The sequence below is a fragment of the Pristis pectinata genome, chromosome 1 (genome assembly GCF_009764475.1).
Source record: "Pristis pectinata isolate sPriPec2 chromosome 1, sPriPec2.1.pri, whole genome shotgun sequence".
Lineage (NCBI taxonomy): Eukaryota > Metazoa > Chordata > Chondrichthyes > Rhinopristiformes > Pristidae > Pristis > Pristis pectinata.
Genome location: NC_067405.1, coordinates 56,445,243 through 56,466,520, shown reverse-complemented (window position 1 = coordinate 56,466,520; position 21,278 = coordinate 56,445,243). Strand labels below are relative to the sequence as shown.

General features: G+C 41.4%; 1 long non-coding RNA gene across 1 annotated transcript in view; it reads right to left on the bottom strand.

Annotated features, from left to right (window-relative positions):
- Positions 1-7,521: 7,521 nt before the first annotated feature.
- Positions 7,522-21,278, bottom strand: part of LOC127576056 (uncharacterized) — a 37,031-nt gene continuing 23,274 nt past the window's right edge. Inside the window, exons 2-3 of the long non-coding RNA XR_007957163.1 lie at positions 10,211-10,302; positions 7,522-7,633 (exon numbers count right to left, since the gene is read on the bottom strand). This is a non-coding gene — a long non-coding RNA (uncharacterized LOC127576056). The remainder of the gene's footprint in view (positions 7,634-10,210; positions 10,303-21,278) is intronic.

Genomic DNA, 21,278 nt, shown 5'->3' with positions numbered 1-21,278 from the left:
ACCTACCACTCTGCACGTCTTTAGGACATGATAGGAAGCCAGAACACCTAGAGAGAGACCATGCAAACTCCACACAGACAGTACAGGAGGTCAGGATTGAACCTGGGTCACTGGACTTTTGAGGCAGCAAATCTTCTAACTGCCACTATGCTGCCCTAGCAGCAGAATAGTCTTATTTCCTTGTTCTAAATCAATTCCCCAAACCTGATATTGCAGAAGGGTTCGCTTATTTAGAGAGATCAACATCAACTGTTCTCATGGGTTAATTCTGTGGACTGTTAGTGGGCTTCTTCTTGAGTTTTATTTTAACCTTTGGCCAATGGAACCAATCATTATGGTTAATGAATTAGGTTGGTGAAAGAGTAGAAGGAATTTGACCGGAGTTTCCTGGCTAACGATTGACTGCTCTCAAATTGGTTTACAGTGTATACCACCAGGGCATTTACAGAAAGATGAAGAGACAGAGGAGGAGGGGGGTCAGAGTCCAGAGAGCAGTAGCTTCAGTGAAAATTAATGGAAGGAAACTCATCTTGAATTTGTCTTTAACATCTGCTGCATAGCTTATCTGAAACTCACAGAGAAGCAATGTGTGGTGGTAGCTGTTGAGATCATGTACAGTCTTGTCCGTGGCTGTCAAAGTGGCTGAAGCACTGAAGTTTCATTTCTCCATGTCATTCTAGGCACTTGCATTGGGCTTGGATACGTCCTATTTCATTCGGCTCCCCATGGGCATCGCAAAATAGAACCTAGAATACTGAGCATGCAGGATTGCTGATTTTTTCCTGGTGTATGTCACTGAGAAGCTTGAAGAGATCCTCAGTGAAGTGTGAACCTTCATCCGGTTAGGCGGGTTTGTACAAAGGTGGGATGTTCTGAACTACAGCCTATGATGAATGAATAGAAGGTTGTGCATGTGGTTTGGTTAAAAAACAGGACATGTACTTAAGTAGTGTATTTTGCATCCCCTACTGAATATCCCAATGCACTTTATAGCCAATGAAGTACTTTTAAAATGTTGTCATTGTTGCACAGGAATGATAGTGTAGCGGTTAGCATAATGCTTTACAGCACCAGTGACCCGGGTTCAAATCCGACCACTGTCTGCAAGGAGTTTGTACATTCTCCCCGTGTCTGTGTGGGTTTCCTCCGGGTGCTCCGGTTTCCTCCCACATTCCAAAGACGTACGGGTTAGGAAGTTGTGGGCGTGCTATGTTGGCGCCGGAAGCGTGGCGACACTTGCGGACTGCCCCTGGAACACTCTACGCAAAAAGATGTATTTCACTGTGTGTTTCAATGTACATGTGACTAATAAAGGTATCGTATCTTAAAGCAGGAAATGTGGTGAAAAATATACACATGACAAACTCCAACAAGCAGCAGCATAGCAATGATTAGATAATCTCTTGGAAATATTGATTGGAAGGATAAATATTAGCACAACACAGGGATAATACCCTTGATTTTCTTTCAAAAAATGCCATGTGATTTCCTTTTTACGCCCACCCTACAGAGCAGATGTTTAATGGCCCGCATGAAAAATAGCACTCTGACATTGCAGCACTTCCTTGGTACTAATGATGTGTCTGGCTGGATATTTTGCACATAAGTCTCTGGAGAGGGGACCATAATTTTCTGATTTCAAGGTTACCGTGGGAGTTCCTTGATACTAGCACTAATGTATGATTCATTCCTGTTTTTGTTGTTTTCCACTGACTTTTGGAATCATACAGTTTTGCCTTATTCTGTTCCAGCTATTTGTTTTGGTGAAAGAAATGCTATTACTTGCAGTTATGATCGCTTTGTTAGCACTCTAGATACTAGTGGGATGGAAGATAGTCTTCCTTTGCAGAGGAGATTTACCAGGATGCTGCCTTGATTGGAGAGCATGTCTTATGAAGATCGGTTGAGTGAGCTATGGCTTTTCTCTTTGGAGAGAAGGAGGATGAGAGGTGACTTGATAGAGGTGTACAGGATGATAAGAGGCATAGATCAAGTGGACAGTCAGAGACTTTTTCCCAGGGTGACAATGGCTAACACGAGGGGGCATAATTTTAAGCTGATTGGAGGAAGGCATAAGGGGGATGTCAGGGGTAAGTTTTGTACTCAGAGAGTAGTGGGTGTGTGGAATGCACTGTCGGCAGAGGATGTGGAGGCAGATATATTAGAGAGGAGACTCTTAGACACATGAATGATAGAGAAGTGGACGGCTATGTGGGAGGGAAGGTTAGATAGATCTTAGAGCAGGATAAAATGTAGACACAACATTGTGGGCCGAAGGGCCTGTACTGTGCTGTAATGCTCTATGTTCTATGTACCAGGTAGATCATTTGGATTTTTCCATCTTATTTTCCCTTCTTGTCCCATCTCTGGAAAAGTTACACTCTGATATAAATATACACATCTGAGGCTGAAGCACTGGTTCTTGCAATACATGTTAACACTTGAAAAAGACCTATTGATTTTTCCCTTCAACCTAATCTTAACTCATGGCAGCTCTAACATAACCACTTGATATCAGCAGAAATTTTCACTTGATTTTTTGGAAGTAATCCCAAGTTCAGCTATATTGGTGACTGGATGGAGAAGCAGGCCAGCTGGTCTTGTTGCATGCAGTGTGGAGCAGCATCTCCAAGAGCTGCAGGTTGTTGGTTCATCCTTGTCCCAATAACATGGTGTCTCCACCTGTCCAGGCACCTGTCTAGGGCAGGCACGGTAGTGTAGTGCAGGCACGGTAGTGTAGTGGTTAGCATAATGCTTTATAGCGCCAGCGACCCGGTTTCAAATCCGGTCGCTGTCTGTAAGGAATTTGTACGTTCTCCCCATGTTTGCGTGGGTTTCCTCTGGGTGCTCCAGTTTCCTCCCACATTCCAAAGGTGTACAGGTTAGGAGGATGTGGGCATGCTATGTTGGCGCCGGAAGCGTGGCGACACTTGAGGGCTGGCCCCAGAACACTCTACATAAAAAGATGCATTTCACTGTGTGTTTCGATGTGCATGAGACTAATAAAGATATCCTATCTTACCTTATCCATGCCTTCACTTATTCTACATCACTGTGAGGGTACCAGTTCCTTATTGAAATGACTCAACAACATGCAACTAACTGGGTATTTGGCATCTGCTTATACCAAAGGTGGAAATGTAGAAAGAATTCAACTTTCTAAATATCCTTTCCGTCAGAGGTAGTTTCACACATCAGTATTGTACAGAGAATTGAACCGCACAAGTATACAGCTTGCAAGAAAGTCATTTGGCAGACTAGGAGAGAGCGGCTTGCAATGAGTAGATCTGCAGAGAGCAGTTTGCAACGAGTCTCCACTCTCTGACATTATTTTAAACCTTGAAGACTGGAAATCAAGACTTAAAACTCAGCAGCCCTGTTGTTGCCCACAATGTATCTGGTTACATGCTTGGGCAGGACTGGTAGAGAGCAAGAGGTCCAACTGCTTAAAGAATGCATAAACTAAGGTTCAAAGACCCAGGGACAAGTGAGTTCATTTAAATGAATACTAGTAGGGTGAAATCCATGTCCATTGCTACCAGCTCATCATTACCTCTATCGTTTTGTAGGAAAGGTGTTGCTATAAGCCAGATAACAGAGGATTGGCGTCAGGAACATGTTCTCACTTCCAATATCAATGTGCTCAGAACTAAATTCTCCTATCTATGATATTATGCAAATCTGTTGTCTTTAAAGATGATAAGAAAATAATGCATTTTGTATTTCACCGAACACCCCTGTCATACAGTAGCTGCCAGCTGTATTGTAAACAAAATACCTTTGATTCTTCAATAGGTCTTCTTCAACAGCACATCTCAAAACTGCAAACTCTGCAACTAAAAGGGCAAGGACAGAAGGTGTATGGGAATGTCACCACCAGCAGGTTTCCCTCTAGGTCCCACTACATCTTGATATTACTGTTCCTTCATCATTGTTGAGTCTAAATTCCATTGCTTCCCATCCAACAGCAGTGTCGGAGTACCTTCATCCAGTCAAGCATTCACCAGAGGACTGCAGCATCTCAAGAAGGCAGCTCATCACCACTTCTCATGGGAAATCAGGAATGGGCTGTAAATGCTGGCCTTGCTTGTGACACACACATCCTGAAAAAAAAACTCATTCGATCAGATACTTTTCATGAAGAGATAAAGGAAGCAAGTTTGTATAAGTGATGCAAAATAACAGATGATCAGGGGATGAACCTCAGATGTGTATTGGAGCACTTGTGTCTTCAAAGTTGCACCACTTGCACAGGTAATGGTCTGGACACACCTTGGGACTGTATACCATTTTGTATTTCACCCACCTATTCATTATTCTATAGTTAACTTTAATGCAATTTAGTTGTTGTCTTATTATACCAATCCTCTGTTATCTGTCTTATAGCAATACCTTTCCTAGAAAACAATGGAGGTAATGATGCGATCTAATTATGCAATTTTGACTCCCAGTTTAATGGATCACCGCTAACGTTTTAGCAACCTAGTTCACACATTCGGTTTTGTGTTGACTCATTGAGGTTTAATTGAAGCAGTCATATTCCACTACTGCGGCAGCTTATTGGCCAGATATGTAGTTTCAAGAAACTTATAGATATCTAAAGGGAAAAAAAAATAATGGAAGTAGGAATTCAACCTGAAAATTACTATGATCCCACTGGTAATTCAACCACAGCTAGAAAATAGCATTTATACAGTATTCAGATTGCCAGCAGTGGCTTTTGAATGATATTAAATTCTATAAATACATAATACTTTAATTTTAAGCAATGGTAACAGTTCATAAATACATTGGAGAAATCCTCTATATGTTTGCTGAAGAATCCATCCCTTCCTAAAACAGGGATTTGGTTTTCTTTTATTAAGGATAGCATTCAAAGCAAAACTACCTACATATCAAATACATTAGCATTAATTTTTCATGCACATGTATTGCATACTATGGTTTTCTCGAGTTTTGAAAATTAGATCACATGGGATCCAAAGTGAGCCAGCCAAATGGATACAAAATTGGCATGGTGGTAGGAAGGTTGTTTTTCAGATTGGAGACTTGTGACCAGCAGTGTGCTGCAGGGATCAGTGCTGGGTTCACTGCTGTTTGTCATGTATATTAATGATTCGGATGAGAACGTAGGTGGCATGATCACTAACTTTGTAGATGACACCAAAATCGGTGGTAGAGCGAACAGTGAAGAAGGTTGTCTCATATTACAACAGGATATTGATCAATTGGGAAAGTGGACGAAGGAATGGCAGATGGAATTTACCTCAGACATGTGTGAAGTGATACATTTTGGGAAGTTAAACCAGGTCAGGACACACACAGTGAATGGTAGGGCCCTGGGGAGTGTTATTGAACAGAGAGAATGAGGGGTGCAAGTACATAGTTCCCTGTAAGTGGCAACACAGATAGACAGGGTGGTGAAGAAGGTGTATGTTATGGTAGTCTTCATTGGATGGAGCATTGAGTACAAGAGTTGGGCCGTCATGTTACAGTTGTACAAAACATTGGTTGGACCACACCTGTGGTTGCCAATCTATAGCAAAGATATGATTAAGCCAGGGACGGTGCAAAAAAGATTCCCAAGGATGTTACTAGGACTGGAGGTCTTGAGTTATAAGGAGAGATTGGATAGGGTGGGACTGCTTTCACTGGAGTGAAGGAGGTTGCATGGTAATCTGATAGTAGTTTATAAAAGCATGAGGGACATATATAGGGTAGATAGTCAAGTGTTTTCCCAGGGTAGGGGAATCTAAAACTATAGTGTATAGGCCTAAGGCAAGGGAGGAATGATTTAAAGGGGATCCGAGCGGTAGGTTTTTTCACGTAGAGTGCAGTGGGTATATGGAACGAGCTGCCTGAGCAGTTGACAGAGGGTTACAAGTACACATTTAATAAACATTTTTGAGGGATGCTTGGAGGGATATGGGTCAAATGCAGGCAAATGGGATTAGCTTAGATGGGCATCCTAGTTGGCATGGATGAGTTGGGCCAAATGGCCTGTTTCCCTGCTGAATAAAGCTATGAATCTATAAGACCTTCCCTGTGATCATGTCTGGGGTGAAATTTTACACTAATTGGAAACTGGACTTGCCACTTCCTTGTACAATTCACCTCAGCATGAATGACACAATCCCAGCATCAATCACATGCCTAACAACACTGCAGGTCACGTACCGCTAATTCCCCACATTCCAACATAAAGTGAACTTAGGGTGCAACCAACAACCTTTGTTAAACTTAGTCAAAAAGAAACTAGGAGCATATCCAGTTGAAATTGCCAATAGGATGCCAATTAAAAGGTCTTGATTCTGACATGGTATCTTGCGTGGAGATCTGCTAGCTTCAGTTTTCAGTACTTAAGATATTTGAAATCTCATCATTAGTTGTTCCATCACTAATTGCAGTCATTTTGATCTAGTCACATGGGAGCTACATGCTTCAATTTCTGCCTTGTTGATCTTTCCACACCTTGCAATGGCACAGAGCCAATTATAGCTTTGGACAATTGCCTGGAGAGTATCCACACATGCAAAGGATAGAAAAACATAGAAAAACTACAGCACAATTCAGGCCCTTCAGCCCACAAAGCTGTGTCAAACGTGTCCCTACCCTAGAAATTACTAGGCTTACACATAGCCCTCTATTTTTCTCAGCTCCATGTACCTATCCAACAGTCTCTTAAAAGACCCTATCATATAGTATCGTATAGTATAGTATAGTATAGTATATAGTATCGTGTATGTAGGATAGCAGTCTTCCCTTTCTCTTGTATTTTCCAACACTTCCATGGCAGTCTTTTTCTGTGGCTGGTATGGGGAGATTTCCTTCAAAATCTGATATGCATCCCGGTGATCAACACAGCAAAGGCATGAAAGATGAAAGCTACTCACACAGCCGCCTTTGGGAGCATTGCACATCCTGTTTCAGACTTCTGGACATAAACTACTGCAACATTGTTCTTAACCTTTGTTTTGGCCAATGTCACAATTTTGTTGCAGGGATCCATGTAGGTGCTTAAGGCATTAAAATAGGTGAGCTCTAGTTCCAAACAAATATTCTTTCTCTAGAGGTCATTACACCAAAACATTAACCCTGCTTCTTTCATCACAGGTGGCAGCTGCCTGTTTTCAGCATTTTCTGTTTTTATTTCAGCTTTCCAACACCTACATTATTTTACTTTTGCATGCCCACTTTGTTGCTTATTACAGTCTGAAATATAAAATCCACAAATGTAACCCAGCATGCAAATGATTCTCTTTTGACTCTGCCAGGTCTTTTGTGAAGTAAAAATGATAGGAAACTTTGAAAAATGTGCAAGTAATTCACAAAAAAGCTGCAATCTGTCTTTGATGATTAACAAGATTAGAAGATGTAAGGCCAAAACTTGCAGTCAATATAACTGCAAGGTTAATGGCACTCACTGTTATTTATTGCACAGCAACTTGGCAAAGCCATATACAGACTTAAATGCAAAATTCTAAAGGCTGCTGCTTCAGATGTGCTGACAGCACTGTCATGGAAATATATTGCCATTAAAGGCGTGAAGTTCCTGTACTTGCTTGGTAGACACAAACCAATTTTGCTGCGGAAAGCTGGGATTTGTCCATTTCGGAATGTATCCTTTTTAACCCTGTAATAAAATTTAGTTACTGTCAAACAATGTCACGAACACAGAAAATTAACTTATATAAATGTGGAGTCTTATTTCTTCAGACTTCCTTCTATTTCTGGTTTTCTTTCCCTATTAATTTGATCTTCCCTATCCTATCTGTTTTTTGCTGTCTGTACCTGATTGAATATTGAATAAAAACATTTTAGCTTGCACTTCCAAGTTCAGGCTCTGCGCTGTTCAGTGACAATTCTCTGATTTGACTTATTACTGAAGAGACATCTGTTTGCTTTCCACGTTCACAAGGTCCCAGATGCCCCGTAGTAGCTCAGGAGTCACTTAACATCTCCCAGTTACAGCAATGCTGTACAAGTGTTCATGGACATTAAATGGCCAAAAGTCAACTTTAATGAATTGCAAATGTTCTTTTATTTCCCAAATAAGGCAGATTCTGACCCAACTATCCTCGAGGGCATGTTGAAGATAGGAATAGTAGGAGGTCACATGGCTCCTCAAGGGTACCCCATTCTTTCGTAAAGTCACGGATGGTCCCATATCTCCAATTTACTTCCCTGCCTGATCCCCATTTCTTTTGCTTTCCTGGTACTCTAACAGATAGCAAGTTTAGAGTCATAGAGAGTTACAGCACCGGAACATGCCTTTCAGCCCATTGAGTCCACCCCGGACCATAATCCACCCATTTACATAAATCCTACATTAATCCCATTTGTTCCTCTCCACGCATTCTCATCAACTCCCCCTAGATTCTACCACTAAACACGAGGGGGGATTTACAATGGCCAATTAATCTACCATCCTGCACTTCTTTGGGATGGGCGAGAAACTGGAACACCTGGAGGAAACCCACGCAGTCACAGGGACAATGTGCGCATTCCACCCAGACAGCACTGGAGGTTAGGACTGAGCCCAAGTCTCTGGTGCTCTACCAGTGGCACCACCATGCTGCCCAGTACACTCAGTGACTGAGCATCTGTTGTGTTGTGGGGATAGATGTTAGGAGATTTGTCACCTAGATGATTCATGAATTCAGCCTAAGCAGACCAAAAACAAGGGAAAGCAATTAGATTTTCCACTCAGTGATGTGAGCCATGCAAAATATACAAGAAGGTCAGAGAAAGGCCAATTGATCCAACCAGCCAGTCCTAATTAGGCATGCACTATCAACAACTCCTGGTCATCAGGCTAAGGCAAACAATAGATAAAATCTCAGGCAAATTGAGGGAAAAAACCTCTTGGGAATTTCTCTCCATTCCCAAAAGTCAATCAATTAAGACTGTAGTAACTGATGTCGATATATCTTCCTATCATGTGGATAATCTCGACTTCTTCAGTTTAACTGTCTCATTTCTGAAGGTCTGCATTTAGTCACCACTTAATGAGCATTTTGATAATCTATTCCAAAGATTGAATTGTCTCTGCAGAAAGCATATTTCCTGAATCTAACCTAAACATGTCTTTTCACAGTTTATATAGAAGGTCCTAGACCTCCCATTGCAAGACAGCCAATCCGCTAAATTATTTCATACAGAATGCTGGAAGAACTCAATGGATGACACGGCGTCATGTTGCTTGGCCTGCTGAATTCTTCTAGCATTGTGTTTTCATCCTAGATTCCAGCATCTGCAGTCTCTTTTGTCTTCATATTATATTTTAAAGATCTAATTATATCACTGCAATCTATAACTTACTCCAAAGAAAGAGTGACACAAGAGATTCTGCAAATGCTGGAATCTGGAACAAAGAAAGAGTACCTGGTTTCCAGAGTGTTTAGAGCCCTGGCAGTAGATATAACACTATTTCTTCTTTGCTTGGAATATTCCAAATGTTAACATGTGAAAGCCCTACGAAAGGGAAGAATCATACGGTGATTTTTATACTGAACTCCACTAACAGTATAACCAACTCCATATTGTAATTTCTAGACCGTTCCACATAGAAGAGTCTTTTGAATTTAGATCCTATTTAGATTCTATTTATTTCTTCTCAGAAGGCTGTTGATACTTGTAGATCTATGTATTCTCATTTCCTTTGAGATTCACTCTCACCTCTATCTCTGAGCATTAATCCTATTTGACCACTGTGAAATGGCAATACATTCTTTCATACCACATATGCCCTTGCCATACGCTTCCTTAATGACCTGTTTTGCACACCTATAGAGAATAGATTGACATTAAAAGCCTCCACCTCCTGCAAATCTAACGATTAGCTGATACTGGCATACATTTAAACCAACTGATTGATGAATCATACAGCAAAGGCAAATCATTTGGGTGAATGAAGTACTATTCATTGCTGAGGATAAACATCTGGACATTTTGGAAGCAGTAGGTTGGTAGTATTCTCCCACTGTATTACGGCACTGGAAATGGATATCTACAGCTGTTGGAAATGAATCTGGACTAAATTTTTTAACAGCAAGATGACCCTCGACTCAGTGTTGGCACAGAGAATATGAAAATATCAATTCCATTAACAGATGCTGACCTCTGATAATGGAATTGACACAATGTTTTGAGAAGGAGTTGACACATAAAGGGTGGCAGTCATCAAGAGAATCTAAATATGAATCTTTACCTGCAGTTAGTTTATGATGCAACTTCAGAATCTGTAAAGGGTGCACCTCAGTTCTTAACTATTTGCAGCTTGAGTTTTGGAATTGAACACAGCTGTAAGTGAATAATAGATAAATACATTTTGATGGGTGGCAGGTTACTCTTTGCAGCAGGAGATTACTTACACCAGGAATTTCATTCTTGGTAAATAGTATTTATGAAAAAAATTACACTTTTACTAGTTGACTACCAGATATTACTCTATAAATTTCAGGTCCAGAGTAGACTCATGGGCTGGTTTCAATCGTCTAATGATGTCAAGAAAGAATTTTCCATATTTTATTCCCCTTAAGCGACTGCAGTTTTCAAATTATTTGCTTCTCCCAGAAGATCACATGGTTTTGGGGTGAGTTGGGTTTAACAAACAAAGTATCATGTGTGTTGGGGACAGTTTGTGCAGGTCTTTGCTTTCCTGTGGAGACACAAGAGACTACAGATGCCGGAATGTGCAGCAAAAAAACAAACTACAAACTCAGTCGGTCAAGCAGCATCTGTGGAGGCAAAGAGATAGTCAACCACCCTGCATCAGGACTGAAAGTGTAGAGGGAAGATAGCCAGTATAAAGAGGTGGTCATATTTATATATTTTTTTCAAAATAAGATGATTGCTAGTAGGAAAACATTGAGACACTGAACTGGTGCAAAAGCCATGGCTGTGTTATTGAAATAAAAATGCCAGGTCTGTTTATGCTCGACAAATATCCAAACAACAATAACAACTAAACTGAAAATATAATAAGATGCTGGAGTTGCTTCAAATTACTTTACGCTTACTAATCACTTGAAAGGGAGCTGTGAGGGTGTATTGTTCAGATCCTGGCACCAAAGCACTGGAATTGCAAAATTATGTGTATAAGTCACAACTTCCCAACAGATCTAAAGCACCGGCTCATCCAGTATCTGCTTTGATTACTATTCAAGGCAGATTTCAGGGCCATATTGAGCTTAGCAAAGGGAGTTCTCTAAAGTCTGGGACACAAGAAATTCTGCAGATTCTGGAGTCTGGAGCAATACACAAAGAGCACTGGAGGAACTCAGCAGGTCAGGCAGCATCCACGGAGGGAAATAAACAGGCGAAGTTTTGGGCCGAGACCCTTCGTCAGGACTGGAAAGGAAGAGGGCAGAATCCAGAATAAGAAGGTGGGGGGAGGGGGAGGAGCACACGCAGGCAGGGGATAGGTGAGTCCAGGTGATAGGTGAGTCCAGGTGAGAGGGGGAAGGTAGGTGGGTGGTGGAGAGGGGGGAAGATGTAATAAGCTGAGAGGTGATAGGTAGAAGAGGCAAAGGGCTGAAGAAGGAGGAATCTGTTAGGACAGGGCAGTGGACCGTGGAATAAAGGATGGAGGAGGGGAGGAGGGGAGGGGAGGAGGGGAGGAGAGGAGATGGGCAGGTCATCAAGGTGGGGGAAGGGAGCCACAGGAATAAGGGAAGACAAAGGAGTGGGGAGGGGGAGAAAAAGAAGGGCTGGGGTTACCGGACGTTCGAGAAATCGTTTGTTAATGTCAATGACCCTCAAATGACTGCATCTAAATTTTAAAGACCTTCCACTTGGTAGAAAAACTTGTTGCAACATTTGAAGTGAAAGGATTGCAAGATAATCACTTGAATGCAGCAAAGCAATGGCGCAAGGGAGTAAGATTACACTGCCATTGACAATCGTCTCAAAAGGAGATGGAAATTACGAGGGTGCAGGATTGTCTCTCTCCACTAGTGACCTGGACACATTGATTATGCAAAAATACCTAAAGGTGCGTTCAAATCCCATGCAGGGAGCATGAGAATTTGAATTATGTTTATTTAATGTCATAAAATATAAAGCTGGTACGAATAAATGTGACCAGGGATTGTTGTAAAAACTTAAATGGTTCTGAAATGCCCTTCAGGGAATAAAACCTTCCCTATTCCGGTTGATAAGTGTCCCCACTCCCACACAAACATGGTTGACCTTTAGCCTCCCCCTGAAAAACTGGAATGCATAATTGAATGTTAAATTTGATGTAAACTAACATCCTGCAAATTTTAAAATTTGTCGGTCACCTGGGCAGCCCATTGGTTGGTTAATTAATAATCACTTTACCAACCCAGTGGGAGACAGGGGTAAAACCTGAGTGAGAAAGCCCTGCTTATTGCCTCTGGAGACACTGCACTATGATGCAGTTTACTTCAAATGCCCTTGCAAGATCTGCAGCTGGTTATTAGCTGCATCACATCCTCAGAAGAAGGCTCCCACTATTGTTACTGAGTCAGTGCAAAAGGACCCATGCAAACCAGCTTGGTGGTATAATGCAGGTAGCCCACAGATCTGCCTGGAATTTCTTTCCTCTCAGACAACTCACTCCATGAAATAAAGTACTTTTGCTCTGCTAAAGTAATCCTCACAATCCATGTGCCTTCTGCCTCTGAGGCCCTTTGATGTGTATTGCTCCTTAAACCACCTGACCTCCTGCTCTCTTTCTTCAAGATGCTCCTTAAAACCTATCGCTTTGACCAAGCTTTTGTCCCGGCACCTTCTCAACCAGCTCGGTGTCAACATGTCATCTGATATTCCTCATATGAAGCCCTTTGGGATGTTTTACAGTATTAAATGCACCAGATAAAGTTAAACTGCTGTTGGCTTGCCAACTGCCAAGGGACTCATCACTTGGACACCTTGTTATCCTCTTGGCTTCAGTGACAATTTGTATTGCAAGAGTTCCTCGTCAGCACGGTAGTGTAGCGGCTAGTGTAACACTTTACAGCGCCAGCAACCCGGGTTCAATTCTGGCTGCTGTCTGTAAGGAGTTTGTACGTTCTCCCCATGTCCGCGTGGCTTTCCTCCAGGTGCTCTGGTTTCCTCCCACATTTCAAAGACGTACGGGTTAGGAAGTTGTGGGCATGCTATATTGGCGCCGGAAGCGTGGCGACACTTGCGGGCTGCCCCCTAGAACACTCTACACAAAAGACGAATTTCACTGTGTGTTTTCATGTACATGTGACTAATAAAGATACCTTACCTTATCTTATCTAGAAACCTTCTGAAGCCTTAAACTGCTGTGGAGTGTTGAGTAAACATTTCAGATACCCACAAAGAGATCTCCCAGTGGTTGTACTCCCTGTCCTTTCTCCTTTTAAGTATATATCCAAGCATAGATGGCAAATTAATGGAAGAAGAGCAGGAGAGACATTGATGTAATTTTCATCCATTGTAAAGCTATATTAGGTTCCACAACAAGCAAAAAGATGCTAATATTCTAAAACTAGAAAATTAAACAAAGGCTAAATAATCTATAACTTTTAAGTAATACAGTATGCCTAGAACTTCCCTACTGTCCATTCCAGGTGGATTGCTGAGAATGGTCATACACTAACTTCACAGAAAGTTACAGTTGGTTTGATTTCTCAAGATCATAGAAGGAACTCATTTGGCCCACTGTGTACTTGCTGGCTTTATCAAAGAGATTTCCCTGTGTTTGCACTCCCTGTCCTTTCTCCTCTCAAGTATATATCCAAATTAAATGCATCACAATATTATAACATGTGGATATAAATGAAACAGTGACCCAGAAATCTGTTTGGTCTTATTTTCTACGGACTATGTGATTGGTTTGGTTTAAAATTGAACATGATATGAGATCAAGGAAAACATATCTGCACAGCACATCATGTGAAGTTTGCTGGCCTCAGTGTGGGTGATATTTCGTGGCATTCAGGTGTGTAATTGTGGCATTCAACAGCAGGCGAAGCATGGTTGATGTCACTGCTGCAACATCTGAGTGCGAGTACATGCTGAAGAAACGACACGGGTTCTGACCACGTAGGGTAAAGACCTTTTCAAGCGTGAGTTAAAGAGGCAGTCCTTCCTTGGAGTCACTGTCTGGGAGACTGTCATTGAAAACAGCCATCGAATCTTCACTGTTTAGCTTGAAGTTGCTCTGTGCCATTCAAGGTCGCCTTCTTTCGTTGGTCTACTTGGCTGTCCAGATTTGCTGTCACATAGCACTTTTATTTTGAAAGCACAAGGTTCCTACATTTCTTTCTGTCCTGTCACTCCTGGCTTGCTCAGTCCAATTCAATTGTCCTTCTTGAACAAATGGTTGTATTCTGAGCCACCATGGTAAGAGTTGTAGTCAGTAGCACATAAGTCAGCACTTGTATGTGACTTCTTTAACGTGTAAAGTCACTGAGGGTCTGGGATGCACATCTGACCACAATGACCATGCAAGGAACTGACAATTGGCCCAATGTGCAGACACACTTTAGAGAGTGTTTTTGCATATTATCCAGCTTCTAGACCTATAATTCCTTTCTGACAAGATTATTTTACAGTGCTGTAGAACATTAACCAGGAAATTATGTGTGGCAGTAACAAGGCAAGAATCCAACAATGTAGGTTTGAGTCAGATATTCCAATCCTCAGCTTCTGTTCCATCCTGTAGCATTCTTCTAACACTGGCATTAATAACCCGACGTAGATTATACAGTGCCCACGCCGCAGCACAGCTTTAAATTCCAGAGGAATAATACTGCTGCCTCTAACTTATATATCACAAGTTAATCAGGAAACAAAAGCCAATAATTAGAGACACAATGGCCCTGGACAGCCAAGGAACTACGGCATGTTTCTTCTGTCTATTATAAAAGTGGAAATAATTCCTTGACCATTTCTTTGCAGCAAAAGGTGCTTGGAAGAAAGCGCAGAACATTAGTCAACATCTAATGCAGTTTTTTTTAGTTTATTCCTTTTTTCAGCAAGTAGGGATTTCAGGCAAGGCCCGCATGAATTCCATATCCCTAAATGTCCATGAAACAGTTGTGATGAACCACCTTCTTGAACCCTGCAGCAGTCCTTCTGGTGAAAGTACTCCTGCACTGAGTTCCAGGAATTATTTCCAGTGACAGTGAAGGAATGGTAATATATTTCCATGTCAGGATGATTTGTTTATGAGCATAGTTTATTCTCAAGCCATCTTCTCAGGTGCAGGCATTGTTCTGAGAAAATAATGACCAATTAGTAAAAGTGATCAGGCCCTGTGTAAACAACAGTATCAAAGTGACTGGAGTGGAAATGTTTCATTAAGTAGATAATTGACAATTTTTGCTAAAACAAACATATCTGATAACTCAGGCTGTAAATAAATTACCCGTTGATTCAGCTGAATGGCTTAGACTTTGTTCTGCAGAACATCAGTGAGAATCTTCATATGATGAACAGTCAAAGGACAAGAACTACTGATTCCAGCCTTCAACTTTCAAGCTATAATAAAGCAGGCTCTGGCACCTTTTGTTACTTTGTGAAGAAATGAAACAAAACCCAAAAAAACTGCAACTGAGGTGAATGACCAGCCACTCTGTTTTTTTTAAATACTAATTTAGGGAGCAATAATCACCAGGAATGTTCCTTTCTCACTTCTGAAAGGAATCAGGTAAATCGTCTTCACACACAGACAGACAAGATCTTGATTTATCACGGCATACAATAATCTGGCACTCTCTGGGCACCACATTGGATGTCACCCTAGATTTTGTACCGCGGTACTAGACTCATTTTACAATCTTTAGAAACAAAGGCCCAAGAGGCACCAATAGAGTCTCCATATCATTGAGGCTAACGCTTTGAGCAGAAACATTTATCACAGCTATATAGCCAGTTATCTAATTCCAGTAACTGTGATTCTTTTCTTAAAATCACATGGTAGGATTTCGATATAACACGGATAGACTGTGTCATTATTACTCTTTTATAAAATATTTGTAGATTTTCTTTCAATTATATGCACTGAAAGTGCAAAGAAAAAAATCATAGTCTCTCAATTTGACTGTGACAACTTGCAATAATATTAAGTAATACTAAATAGAAATAAATGATGAGGCAGTAAAAGCCTTGCCCAATCTCTAACAGTTTAATCGTTTGTTGATTGATGCAAGTGTTAGTAAGATATTGCTGATTTGCTGTAACTGGTATAGAGTCATGGTTATCCAGTATATTTATCAATGGTTGAACTGTAATAGGAAATCACTTAGTCAGCCTGATACATTGGTGAAACTCAGTAAGTTAAACTGCTGCACAGGTTCAGTATGAAGCCAAAAGCTGAACTAAACTTGCAATCAGGAAAATCATAAAAAGGGACATGGCATTGAAGAGGATTGTCCAGTATTAATATTTGAAAACAATAAACTGTTGGCGTTATTCATGGAAAAATGCTTACTGGGTACATATAGTATTACTCTGAAAGATCAGTGATCTGAAACATTAACTCTACTTCTCTGTCCACAGACACTACCTGGTCTGCTGATATTTTACAGAAATTTCAGCTTTATATCAGATTTTCACAATATTTTGCTTTTAGATATTTCTTTGTCCATTGTTTTATATAGGTGCTCAGAAAACAGCTGGAGGAAACATTACAGAGGAGTTATCTACTCATCCTGCAATATTGTGAACATTATTTTCTATTATATATCTACCAAAGCCACTGAGACAACACTTCAAAGTAGATATGGGAGATTTTGCAGTTAAATAATCCTAAGATCATTCAGCATGAGGCCACAGATTCTAATGTGGGGCATGCACGACTACTTCCTATCTCACACCTTATACCTATGGTCTCTTGTCTGAGATACCCTATCATGAGGAAAAAAGATTCTTACTGTCTCTCCTATTTGTCTCCCTCATAATTTTGTATAACACTGCCAGGTCACTCTCCAGCCTCCTCTGCTCCAGGGAAAACAAACCCAGCCCAGCCAATCTCTCCTTGTAACTGAAACGTTCCAATCCAGGCAACATCCTGGTAGATCTCCTCTGCACCTTCATGTAACATTATTTTCTTGGTTAATAGAACTTAGCCATATCCTGTGATATCTACCTATCTCAGATGTTTTGCAAGAAGGCTACGATTTTGATCCATAGACAATAAACTGCAGACAAGGACTGGGACACTTGGGAGATGTCACACCCTGACTTCTATTGATTCTGCTGCTCCATTGTGCTTTATCTACCTTCTGAAAGTTCAGCAGGACATTGCCTAGCGGAGAATTTGACTGCCCTGATGTGACGGGGGGGTGGGGGGTGGGGGGGAGTGGTTGGTGGGGAGGGGAAATAAAATCAAAAATCTGGTGACAATTAGGCGATGGATAAAGATTTTAAATGAATCAAGCAAAGCATTGAAGCCGGGTGGTTGGCCAATCCACAAGCATGGATTTCCCGCTGGTGCTAAGTGGAAGTCTGATGGGCCTGACAAGCACCGAGATCAGAGAAAAGTTTAAAGGACGGAGGAAGAAGAAGTAAGCAGACTGGAGGAAGTAGCTGCAAATCCATGGCAACATAAAATTGCCAGATAAAATCAAGTCGCAGCATCACAAGGTGTGTCAATGAGAGGACTTCTGTCTTCATAAAAGAGTAACAAGAATATTTTCCAAAACTCCATACAGTAGAAATCAGCTTCAGCACAGCTCGGGCAAAGGCAACTGAATGTTCCTGCTCTGTTAAATTCTGAATAATATTGGTGACTCCCAGGGAGTTAAGGTAGAGTTTGAAAGAATTTGAATGCTCTTTACAGTGACACACGTCTGAGGCTCTCCGATGTTCCAGTGTCAGGCCAGACCTAGAACAAATAAACTAACAAATTTATGGACAAAACAAAAAACCAGAAGAATAAACAAAAGAAATAGAGCAAGGGATTGAAAGAGGATTGCATCTTATTTCATAACCTCTGGATTTCCCATGGAGAGGAGCATGAGGGTATTTAAACTTGACCGTTTTAGGGAAGCATTTCAATAGATGTATGATATAGAACATACAAACACACAAATTCGTAATCTGCTTGTTGATCACTTGTGAGTCCTGTATATCCAATGCACTTCAACCACCACCACCAACCCCCCCCCCCCCCCCACACACACACACACACAGTTTAAAGGTTCTATATAACTATTGATGGAAAGTTGAATTGTTTTCATCATTGTAATATCTTCACCATGTGACAAATCCAGGAAATGCAGGGAGCAACACTAGCCACTTCAACCTCACTAAAGCATTCCACTCCATCAGGCAGGAGAGTCTACAGGACATCCTTCCACTGCCCACAGAAATTTTACTCCAGCTTCAAAACAGTTGGCATGCCATGATGCCAACCAACAGGTCTGCATCTGAACCAATCTCAGCAAAGACAAGACTGCGTCATTGTCCCAATTTCTTTCAATCTTTCCTTGGTGCAATGTTGCACCTCACTGCCAACAAAATTCCCATGGGGAGTGGAGTTAATCTTCAGAACTAATGGGAAACTGTTCAAGCGATGACAACCACACTCTAGAACTAGAGTGACCTGAGCCTCAGTGGCTGAGCTGCACTGTGCAGATGATGCTCGCATTTGCGCACACTTGGAGGTGGGACTCCAAGACATCATCAACTTAATCACTGGAACAGATGAGAGGTTGGGCCTCATACACAACACTTGTAAGACCCTCTATCACCTCCCTGCTGAACCAAATTGTCCTCCACCAATAAAGGTTCACAGCAAGACTCTGGAAATATGGGACAAAAGAAGGCATTGTTGATAAAATTCACCATTGCCTTTACTGCATCAGCACAGCCTTTGATGACTGAAAAAAATGACATTTAAAGGCACAGAACTCATGGTTTACTTGGCAACAGTGATACCTGCCCTCCTGTACACTTATGAGACCTAGACTACTTGCAGCAAGCACTCAGGGCACTGGAATAATTCTACCAAAGCTGAATGCACTAAGGCAAGTTCACTGGAAGGATCTGCAAACCAAAGCCTCTCCAAGGATAACATCCCCAGTAATGAGGCCCAAGTTAACAGACTCCCAAAACAAATATTCTATTCCGAGCTCTGCTGTGGAAGAAGATTATCAAGTGGACAGAGAAAAGGTTCAAAACTTCCTTGAAGAGGTAACATCCAATCTATTCTTGGGAACCTCTAACCCATGAGTGCTCAAAGTGGAGAAAGAGTATTAAGGATGGCACTGAGAACCTCAAAGTCATGCATTAGGAGCACAGAGAAGCTTTGTGTTAGCAATGGAAGGAGCCCAGCACCTGACAAACTACACAGACCACCCAGTCAGTCAACTCCTGCCCAGGTCTATGGTTCCCATATTGGCCTCATCTGCCACCTCACAACCCACAGAACTGGAATGAAAGTAAATCATCCTCAATCCCGAGGGACTCTCTATGAAGAAGACAGGAAGCCTATTTGCACCGAGCAAGAACTCTCAACCAGCAATGGGATCATGACACGACAATTACGTGTTCACTGACACTGGCTGAGAGGCAAACACTGGTCAAGAGGCTGAGACAATTCCTCTACAATAAATGGAAAATTCTGAAAGTCAGACAGGTAAGTTCCTGTTATGTGCAAATTGGGGTGTGAGGACTGAAAGCTAAGCCAGTCTTGTTACAGGACTGAAGGAAATGAGAAGAAGAGGGAGAGTCTACCCTGCTGGCTAGCACACAGAAGCAGTCAATGAGTAGGATAGAGTGGGAACAGCTCTTTGAAATAAGCTGTGAAAAAATGAGATTATACCTGTCCCCTGTAATCCACCTGACTTTGGCATTCAGTTGCCATGTTCATGAGCCAAAAGTTACCACGTGGCTCAAAGTGTATGTTGAAGTCGTGTTCACCTTCGGTCACCTCTGCAAGCTGTGACCAGCTTGTACCACCAGTTCTGTGAATTAAGTGCACTAAGATGACCATGATGGGCTGCACTAAAATCATTCCTCAGATGGCTTCGGAACAGCAACAAAGCCATGAGAATGACATCACTTCCTTACCTCGATAATGACTCCAGGTTTTGGAATCTCATCTTGTAACTTCACATACGTGACAAAAGTAAACACATCCTACAACTGGGAAGACATTGTAAAGATGAGTGCTCAAATCTGAAATAAAAAGCAGACAATTCTGGAGATGCTCAGTAGGTCAGGTGGCATTCACAGAAAGAGAAACAGTGTTAACTTTTCAAGTTAGGCTAGTGGTTTTGGTCATCAACCTGAAGTTCGAACATGACTTCTCCGTTCACTGGTCCTCGGATAATTCCTGATTGCGGAGCATTTCCAGGTTTAAATGGAGGATCCTGGGAACAATCAAGAACAGATTCATTGGGAGGTGGAATCTAATGATGTCAGATCAGAGGATCCAGAGAAAACACACCTGCCGGTCAGCAATGAGTTTTATCATGTCATTACTTATGTATGTCAATGGGGAGCACTTGTTTTACTTTGAAACTGATCTCTGTTGTGCTTTACCACTGATTAGTGCATTGTAAGTCTTACAAACAAAGTTTAAAAATAAAAGATCCCAAGTAGTATATAAAAATTATAGGTCAAGAAAATAAACTGCAACTAGCAGATGGACTTCACTTGCATGTTTCATCTTCAACATCACTGGAGGATACCTTTATTAAGCTACCTTCTACATTTTGTATAACTCTCAGTAGAGTTTTATTCATCCCTATTTCAACGTCCTTAAGTTGCTGTTCTCAGCACTTCCAAGTACCCAGTGAGATGTTAGGCATCAAAGGATGGAAAGAGAACTTTTTTAGAAGAGTGTATGAAGACACAAACACAATGAGATGATTTCCTTTTTGTAATCAGAGGAGCCCCAAAGGCAGAGAAATATTTCAGTACACAAAAGTCGTCTCATGTTAAATGCAAGCACATTAAACTTTGTATACTTGCCCAACAGTCACTTCACCAAAGCTGCCCTATCATGTCTTTAAGTTTTCTCTCAAATCTATTTGACAAATAATAAACACAGATATTCCCCCAAATGATAACCCATTGCCAAGTACATGTAGGTGGCACTGCACAGGTAATGGGAGACACATCAAGCAGTTGTTTGGGCAACAATTATGTCCAATGTACTATTCCAACCTAATTCCTCAATTGTTCCTGATGATATCCAGCTGGATTGCAATGATTTTATTTTGTGATTCAATAGAGAACTACTGGCAGGCTGCAGTGCCTGTGTCAATGCATTTTGAACTTTTCTGTTCAGTATATCTGAATTCCCGCTCTGTCACTGACTCCACCGG